This window comes from Esox lucius, chromosome 23 (assembly GCF_011004845.1).
Source record: "Esox lucius isolate fEsoLuc1 chromosome 23, fEsoLuc1.pri, whole genome shotgun sequence".
Lineage (NCBI taxonomy): Eukaryota > Metazoa > Chordata > Actinopteri > Esociformes > Esocidae > Esox > Esox lucius.
The window spans coordinates 9,047,229-9,056,027 of NC_047591.1; the positions used below are offsets into that span (position 1 = coordinate 9,047,229).

An 8,799-nucleotide genomic window follows, 5' to 3' on the forward strand; every position below is an offset into this window, starting at 1 on the left:
GTGGTTCAGCCAAGCTGCTTAACTTTTACTAACAATATGGACCGCGTTATTTTCACAGAGGGAGAGAAAAGCCTGGACAGAGTGAATTATCATAGGTCAAATAAGGGCTGGCCAGGGATCAGCTATTATTGATGGCAATTACCATAAAGCTAAATGCTTTGCTCAAGGGTAGATTGACAGATATGTACATATTTTAGATCAGGGATTTGAACTAGAAATGGTTGGGTTAATGGTCCGACCCTCTCCTTATCGAATGATTACTTGCTACATAAACTGAGCTGTGCACTTTGACTTGTAACGGCATTAAACGCTATTTTATATGAACTATCCCAACTTGTCTGTATCATTGTGCATTTCAGTTGTTCAGCAAGGAACTTCATGATATTATTAACATTAGGTAAACATATAAAATGAAGATGACTCACTTGAAGTTTGAATTGTCTCTCTCGCTGTCTAGGTACATAGATATATAAGGTGAAACCGTATATACGTATAAGTGCATTAAAACATATCATTAACGTTGTGCCCCATGTCCCCTGGTCATGTCTAACACCACCCACATGCTTCGGTTCTTAAGTAGGCTTCTTAGGCAGATACTGTTTTGCCAACTCCCACATTCAAAGAAAACTTTCCGGAAACCCGGCATCAGCAAAGGTTGTCCTGGCTCTTTGTGCAGAGACAGCCCATCCTCCAACACCTGATTCCCTGCTTAAGGCTGCATCTACCACAGGGAGCAAGAAGAAAAGGTGTCAGGACTGCTCGCACAAGGAAGCAGCACTACTGTCACTAATGCGAAAGGTACATTTGCAAATCACACACGCATGCACATACTGTCGATGATGTGTCCAGTGTGAATAAATGACCGAATGTGAAGCCATCTGTATATATCTCTCTTCGCTCTCTCCCGTTCTCCTCCTCCCACGGACAGAAACACATACGCGCCCACACCATGACTTGTGCTGTTCATTTATAAAATGAAAGGTTCATGGAAATATTTGACATATGAATACGTTTGTCATTTTGACAATAAAAAAAAAAAACTTTGAGATAAAATGTGAAAACGTGTTTTTACCCCCCGATCTCATCACCTAACACACATGGACTCAGAACTTAATCAAGCATCTAACCAATTACACAAGACTATAGGGTTAACTGAGATTAGGACTTATTTAAACTATATAGGGAAAATCTTAACCCTATAACACTAAATAACACGTAATCCTAACCCTAACACTAAATAACACAATCTTAACCCTAGCAGTAAATAACACAATCTTAACCGTAGCAGTAAATAATACAATCTTAACCGTAGCAGTAAATAATACAATCTTAACCCTAGCAGTAAATCTTAATTTAAATTTAAGTATATTACAGATTCGGTTGCCACAGGAACAATTAGTTAACTTTTTTGTTCAAATAATATTATCTAGCAAACACTGTGATACTTTAACAATTAGGCTATCTGCCACCCTAACTCTAATTCTAACTGGCAATTTTATTTCAATGGCAATTTTTACTTTTCCCTTATATCTAAACTATATGACATTGTGGGAAATGTTTTTTACTAAAACATGAAGATGCACACACACAACACACACACACAGAAATACAATTGCATAATAATCTAACTAAATAAATCTGACTCCAAAATATCTATTTCTTGTGGGGGGTTCACTGTGATTTGTATTCATATTATGCAATAAGCGCCATTACATGTCGTATGAGTTCTAGTGAGATTATCACATCACAGGCTAAAAGTAAAAACCACATTTTGGTATTATTTATAATTGATTTCAATAAATTAAACCTTGTGTCAGTCTAGATATCGGTCTTCATATGTGTGTGAGTATATACCATCTACAATTGATGCTAGATTGAAGTTGATTAAATGAAAAAGTACAAGCAATGAGTACAAGCAATGCTTTATCCTGATAGTCACCGCACAGTTTTGTCTTGCTCTCTGATAACATCTGAACATTTGCTTGTGCCTGAATCATGATAAACATCACATAGGGTATGGGTCTAGCTGTGGCCAAATGCCATCTTCACCCCATAGCCTTCATCCAAATCCATTTTTCATTACACTACTTTTGGAGTTAGGGTTATGGTTTGGTTTTTGGGATCAACATTAGGGTTATTATTTAAGTTAGGATTAGTTTATGGTTAGATTAAGGTTTAGAGTTAGGGGTTGAGGATTAAAGGATTTTTAAGGGGAATGCTTTTTTTAGCAGAACACTTTCTGAAAGGAGGGGCTTAAGAGCTAAAGATAAATAGATATTCATACAGAAGTACAAAGTAGGCAATCAATGCTAAATAGATTGCTGACTTCAAATACATCTATTTCAGGAGGTTCCATTCCTCAACTTTCATTATTCCAACTTGACCTTCCTGTGATGTTAATTTAAAATATAAGACAACTGTATGGGATTTCTGTTTACTGTAATATTATACCCCTCAACACAAAATTGTCTGAAATCAGCTTAAATTAGGCCATTTTAGATTTAAAGAAAGCAGCAGAGACTTTACAGCCCACTTTGCATGCTGTTTTTAATGAGATAATATTTTTGTTGCAGCAATAGATTGTTGTTTGATTTGAATAGCAACCTATGAATATTACTTCATATTTTGCAGACATTTGTGACCTTTGGAATGTCACTGTAATGCAGTGCAATGATCATTGTTGAGAATTACAGTTAAATTCACGGACAATGTAAAGCATTAACATCTGCATAGAATTATTTTACATTGTACATAATGTTATGTGTGTTGTGTTTGGTGTTTTGTATTTGACTTAAATCTCAACAGATTTCAATAATTTTATCATGTTGCTTGATAACTAATTATTACTATGAAATTCAAACATATCTAATTTTTTATACACGCAGTTGAGATATGACATCATTGCATTCTGTTATCCATGACTTGTGTTTCTTTACTGTGCCTGTGTATATACACCCATCAGCATTAACATTATGACCACTGATAGGTGAAGTGAATAAAACTGATAAGCTCGTTATCATGGCACCTGTCAGTGGGTGGGATATATTAGGCAGCAAGTGGACATTCTGTCCTCAAAGTTGATGTGTTAGAAGCAGGAAAAATGGGAAAGCGTAAGGATCTGAGCGACATGTTCTGATGGCTAGACGACTGGGTCAAAGCATCTCCACAACTGCAGCCCTTGTGGGGTGTTCCCAGTTTGCAGTTCACATTTCCTTTTACATCACGTGGACGGCCGGGTGCGTGTGCATCGCTTAACTGGAGAACAAATGGATGCACTATGGGAAGGAAGCAAGCTGGCGGAATCAGTGTGATGCTTTGGGCAATGTTCTGCTGGGAAACCTTGGGTCCTGCCATTCATGTGGATGTTACTTTGACACATACCACCTACATAATAATTGTTGCAGCCCATGTGCACCCTTTCAGGGTAACGGTATTCCCTAATTGCCTCTTTCCGCAAGATAATGCGCCCTGCCACAAAGCCAAAATGGTTCAGGAATGGTTTGAGAAACACAACGAGTTCAAGGTGTTGACTTGGCCTCAATTCCCCACATCTTAATCTAATCGAGCATCTGTGGGATGTGCTGGAGAAAGTAGTGCGATCCGTAGAGGCCCCACCTCGCAACTTACAGGACTTAAAGGATCTGCTGCTAACGTCTTGGTGCCAGATACCACAGCACACCTTCAGAGGTCTAGTAGAGTCCATGCCTCAGCAGGTCATGGCTGTTTTGGCAGCAAAAGGGGGACCTACACAATATTAGGCAGGTGGTCATAATGTTATGGCTGATCAGTGTAAATCTTGTGTTTCTTCACTTGTGAATTCACCTATATCAATTATTCTTCTACTGGATTGAATGGAATGCTCCAATTTGCTTGTTTTGTCATAGTGAAAAGTTCAGGAACATAAAAGAAACATTTGTTATTCTCTAATTGTTTGAGCTACAGTTATGGACAAAGCTCTCCACCCATCCACCGCCCCCAAGCGCTGAGCCCAGCTGTGGAGTGGTGGAGGGGGGTCACAGCACTGCGGCCCAGAGGGCAGGGCCAGCACAGTGCTGCACCACAGGCCCAGGAACCACCGGATCCCACTTGCGTTGGTATCCTTGGCCAGGGCCATCCAGGGGTCATCCAGGGCCATCCAGGGGCCATACATTTAAGGGGCGCGTGGTCTGTGCCGACGGCCTCTCTCTCCACGGCTGTATACCTGGTCTCAGTGGGGTTCCTCAGACAGAATTTCAACATGAAGGGGTGACTCCACCCTGTTTCCCTCCAGGGGCAGCACTGCGCCCCCCCCCCGTGTCAGATGCGTCAGGCTACACAGCGGCTTTACGAAGTATGGGGGCGCAGGGCTGTCTCAGTTGTGGGTGCCTTCTTTACTATTTGGAATGCTTTCTCCGTGTCCCTGGACCATTCCACTCTTTCTGGTCGGCCCTTGAGTCTGTTCGGGGAGCCGCTTCCGACGAGAATGGTCTTGAGCACTGAGTACTTACAAAACAAGTGCACACCTGGCTCATGAAAATGGCTGCACTGCGTCAAACCTTCTTTTTGGATTTAGCTGAACTCCGGCTAATGAGATAACCCAGGTGGACAATCCGAGAAAACATTTTGGGGTTTGTGGTTAGGGTGGCTCGTCTGAGCTCCTCCAAAACCTTCTGGAGGCACTCCACATGCTCTTCCCAGCGTGGATGATGACATCATCCAGGTATGCAGCGGCATACTCCATATGGGGCCTCAGCAGGATGTCCGTCAGCTAGTGGAAGACGGCAGGGGCCCCTTGGATTCCGAATCATAGGACCCGGTATTGCAATTGGCCTATAGGGGTGCTGAAAACCGTCCTCCCCCATGCTTTGTTAGGTGGGGGGGGGTGGTGTACTGGACCACCACACCTGGGCCACCAACCATTTAACAGCTTGAACTGGTAGAAGTCAGTGGAGGCCTGGGGGATCTCCTTCACCGCATATATAAGACACACAGGAGCATGAGGTCCCAGTTGAATCCTTCATTTGTGGTCACTTGCCGCAGCATCCTCTTCAGGGTTTGATTGAATACAACTACATGCAAATCTGCAAAACTATCCACAACCTCACTGTTTTGTTGTTCTGTGCTACACTATCTGCCCGCATCTTCTACCAGGGTGTCGGGTGGCAGCACAGGACATGAACACAAGGCGAGAGCGAGGTGCCAAAAGCTATTATTATTTTAACAGAAAGAGCAAACAGTAAGGCTACTAGCTGTCCCCCTTTTATGGGTGTCCTCTTTTGAGTGTTGGTGTACTTGGGTGGGGCTAGCCCTTTCCACTCCCTCTGGTATGTTCCTGCATTCTTTCTCCCAGAGCGTGCTCTCCGAGGTGCTGGAAGTCCATACGTGACACAAGCACCTCCCGTACTGAGTGAGACACTGATGGACCCAGCATGCTACTGTATATAAATATATCACTTAGATATAGGAAATATGCTTCAAAACAAACATCATAATTACATGTTTTTAATATCACTTTGTTGTGTTTTTCCCATAGCAGTGAATGCCAATTAAATATTTTTTTTTTATAAAATTGTACATGGGTCCTCAAACTTCAAATGGAATTGATACATGTTATGACCAGCTGATAGTGAAATTTGTTAGCCTGCTACAAATTATGATATTTTTGTAATACTATACATTGCATTTCTGCTCACAAAGTTCAGGAAAGTGTGTACGTTTTCAACTTTTCATGTTCAAATCTTTTAAATTGTATACATTTACCATACTCTGTTCAGTAGTTAGGGGATGCATGCTGTGTATCATCAAACCTCTTTCGACTGGTCCTCTGTGAAAACTGAACCCACAACCCTGCCTTCGCAGGTGCCAGACTCTACGAACTGAACCCACAACCCTGCCTTCGCAGGTGCCAGACTCAACCAACTCAACCCACAACCCTGCCTTCGCAGGTGCCAGACTCTACCTACTGAACCCACAACCCTGCCTTTGCAGGTGCCAGACTCTACCAACTCAACCCACATCCCTGCCTTCACAGGTGCCAGACTCTACCTACTGAACCCACAACCCTGCCTTCGCAGGTGCCAGACTCCACCTACTGAACCCACAACCCTGCCTTCGCAGGTGCCAGACTCTACCAACTCAACCCCCAACCCTGCGTTCGCAGGTGCCAGACTCTACCTACTGAACCCACAACCCTGCCTTCGCAGGTGCCAGACTCTACCTACTGAACCCACAACCCTGCCTTCGCAGGTGCCAGACCCTACCAACTGAACCCACAACCCTGCCTTCACAGGTGCCAGACTCTACCAACTCAACCCACAACCCTGCCTTCGCAGGTGCCAGACTCTACCAACTGATCCCACAACCCTGCCTTCGCAGGTGCCAGACTCTACCAACTCAACCCACAACCCTGCCTTCGCAGGTGCCAGACTCTACCAACTCAACCCACAACCCTGCCTTCGCAGGTGCCAGACTCTACGAACTGAACCCACAACCCTGCCTTCGCAGGTGCCAGACTCTACCTACTGAACCCCCAACCCTGCGTTCACAGGTGCCAGACTCTACCTACTGAACCCACAACCCTGTCTTCGCAGGTGCCAGACTCTACCAACTCAACCCACAACCCTGCCTTCGCAGGTGCCAGACTCTACCTATTGAACCAGATCCGACCATCAATTGCACCACCACCAGTTGCAATTAGTTCTGCCCACTTACACTTCTTGAGGATACACTGCAGTATATTTTTGTCATAAACAGCTGAGTTCTCCACGCTGTATAGCGCCATACTTTGCAACAAAGCCCAAAGGACACTGATAAGAACTGCACTGAGGGAGTATGGCATTTGGGACGGAGGTAGTGTGATAGCGGTTCACTGACCATGAGGGAACATTCCGGTACTCTGTGTACCCAACATCAAGAGACTTCTAAAGCCTCTTTGCTCAGCACTAAGCCACTGACATTATGTAATGTGTGAAGTGCGGGATGCTCTTGTCTGAAGCCCTTAGGGCGACTGAGTGAGTCGGTGACTGTGTGAATCGGTGACTGGGTGAGTCGGTGACTGGGTGAGTTGGTGACTGGGTGAGTCAGTGACTGGGTGAGTCAGTGGGTGAGTCAAGGCATGAGTTAGTGTATGCCTATTTGTGTGTCTGAGAACATAGTGTATCCCTTGTCATTCCCACTTTCCTAAATGGCCAGTATTTGTGTATGTGTGAAGGAGAAAGGAAAAAATGTGTGTGTGTGTTACTAGCTTTGGAAGGTTTTTTAGGAACATGTTGTGTAACCTCGTTAATGTCTACGTTTTGGCACTGCATGTGTGAGCTAAAAAACAAATCTTGTGATTGGCTCTCGTAGAACACTCCCCCATGGATCCTCCTATCCCTACCCAGGGATACTCGGACGCTGTGGCAGGATCACCATGGAAACTGCTGGTCCCTCTATCTCTGTCATGAGCACCGTGTTTCCGCTTCTGGAACACTCTAACAGGAGATTTACTCCCCACATCTCTTCCTCCACTCGAACATTCTAGACTGGGAAACACCTGTTTGATCTGGAGAACTTGTCTATATGACTTTTTACATGTTATATTTGGAGACTTTGTGTATTTATAACATATATACTCACGTGCTTTCTGAATTAACACATTAAGAGCTGCTTTATTTATTACACTTAATATATTGTTCCTCAATGGGTCATATGACAGAGATTTGTTGTAAAATTATCCTACAGCTATAGAGACTGCTATTTGGGTATATCTCATGTCTTTTATGGTGAAATATTGAATCGTGAGATGTCCTGGAAAGCAATGTACAATACTGTATGACTCTCAGGACAGGAACTATAGTCTCAGCAAGGCTTGTCGGAACCTAGAAAATACAGCGCAGAGCCGATCCGAAAACCACAGTGATGCTGTTTGATAGCTTGGCAAACTTATCGCTCCATCACTCTTTTCCGGCCAAAGCAAACGGAGGACGCGTTACCTGTGAAACGTCACACTCATATTCTGGGAAACGAGGTGAAGAGGATGATGACGTGGTCGTTTACCGGATGCATGTGCAGATCACGATGCTTGGCTGACCCTCAGCGCTCAGTGACTCACCCCTTCTACCGATTTCCACCGCGCGTTCTACCGCCTCGCCTTAGCCGGTGTCACTGTGCGTACGGGAATTGTGACACCGCAGTTACCATGGCACCGCCCCCTCTCCTCCCTCCTCTGGCTTAATTTCACCTCCCCTGCTTGTTTGTATTGTCTGTCCCACTGTCTGCCTTTTTTGCCTTTCTGCGTCATAACTCCTTGAAATAAATTACGCCTTTGAAGCAGACGCTCAGAATTTTAATTGAATTCTTTGGTAAAATAATTAAAACTGTCCAGGTTGGAATAGGTTGGAGTCAATGAGAGGGAAAAGAAAGAGTGGAAGAGAGAGGAGTGGTGGAGGAGTCACATAAAGGAGGTGCGGGGGTGGGGCGGAGGTGGGGTGGATGTGATGCGTATGGCGTGTGTGTGTGTGTGTGGGTGGGGCTGAAGGAGAGTGGGAGAGCCCTGCTGCTGATCAGCGTGTCGCAATACAGCGTGAGTGTGTGTTTGGGTGTGTGTGGAGACACCACGCCCCCAGAAGTCCCCTGCAGAAACAACCGGTGCATATTAAGCAGTAAGACACACAGGCTCACAAACGCGTGTGCACGCGAACACACGAGAAACACTGATCAACGAACAAAATACTAAATGGAGAGAAACGTGTTAAAGGGGGTAGAAAAAGAAAGCTTTGAAGAATAGAAAGAATGGAAGAAGATATGGAGGCGTCGAAATAGCGAGCTGCAGTACGTACG

At 44.4% G+C, this 8,799-nt stretch overlaps 2 long non-coding RNA genes across 2 annotated transcripts in view; both read left to right on the forward strand.

Moving 5' to 3' along the window:
- The window catches only part of LOC105020255, a 94,397-nt gene extending 87,905 nt beyond the window's left edge, over positions 1 to 6,492 (forward strand). The window contains exons 2-3 of the long non-coding RNA XR_004575201.1: positions 677 to 798; positions 5,839 to 6,492. This is a non-coding gene — a long non-coding RNA (uncharacterized LOC105020255). The remainder of the gene's footprint in view (positions 1 to 676; positions 799 to 5,838) is intronic.
- A 59-nt stretch (positions 6,493 to 6,551) lies between these two features.
- LOC117593794 lies at positions 6,552 to 8,294 on the forward strand. The gene is made up of 2 exons (XR_004575247.1): positions 6,552 to 7,069; positions 7,327 to 8,294. It is a non-coding gene; the product is annotated as an uncharacterized LOC117593794 (long non-coding RNA).
- The last annotated feature ends 505 nt before the right edge of the window (positions 8,295 to 8,799 follow it).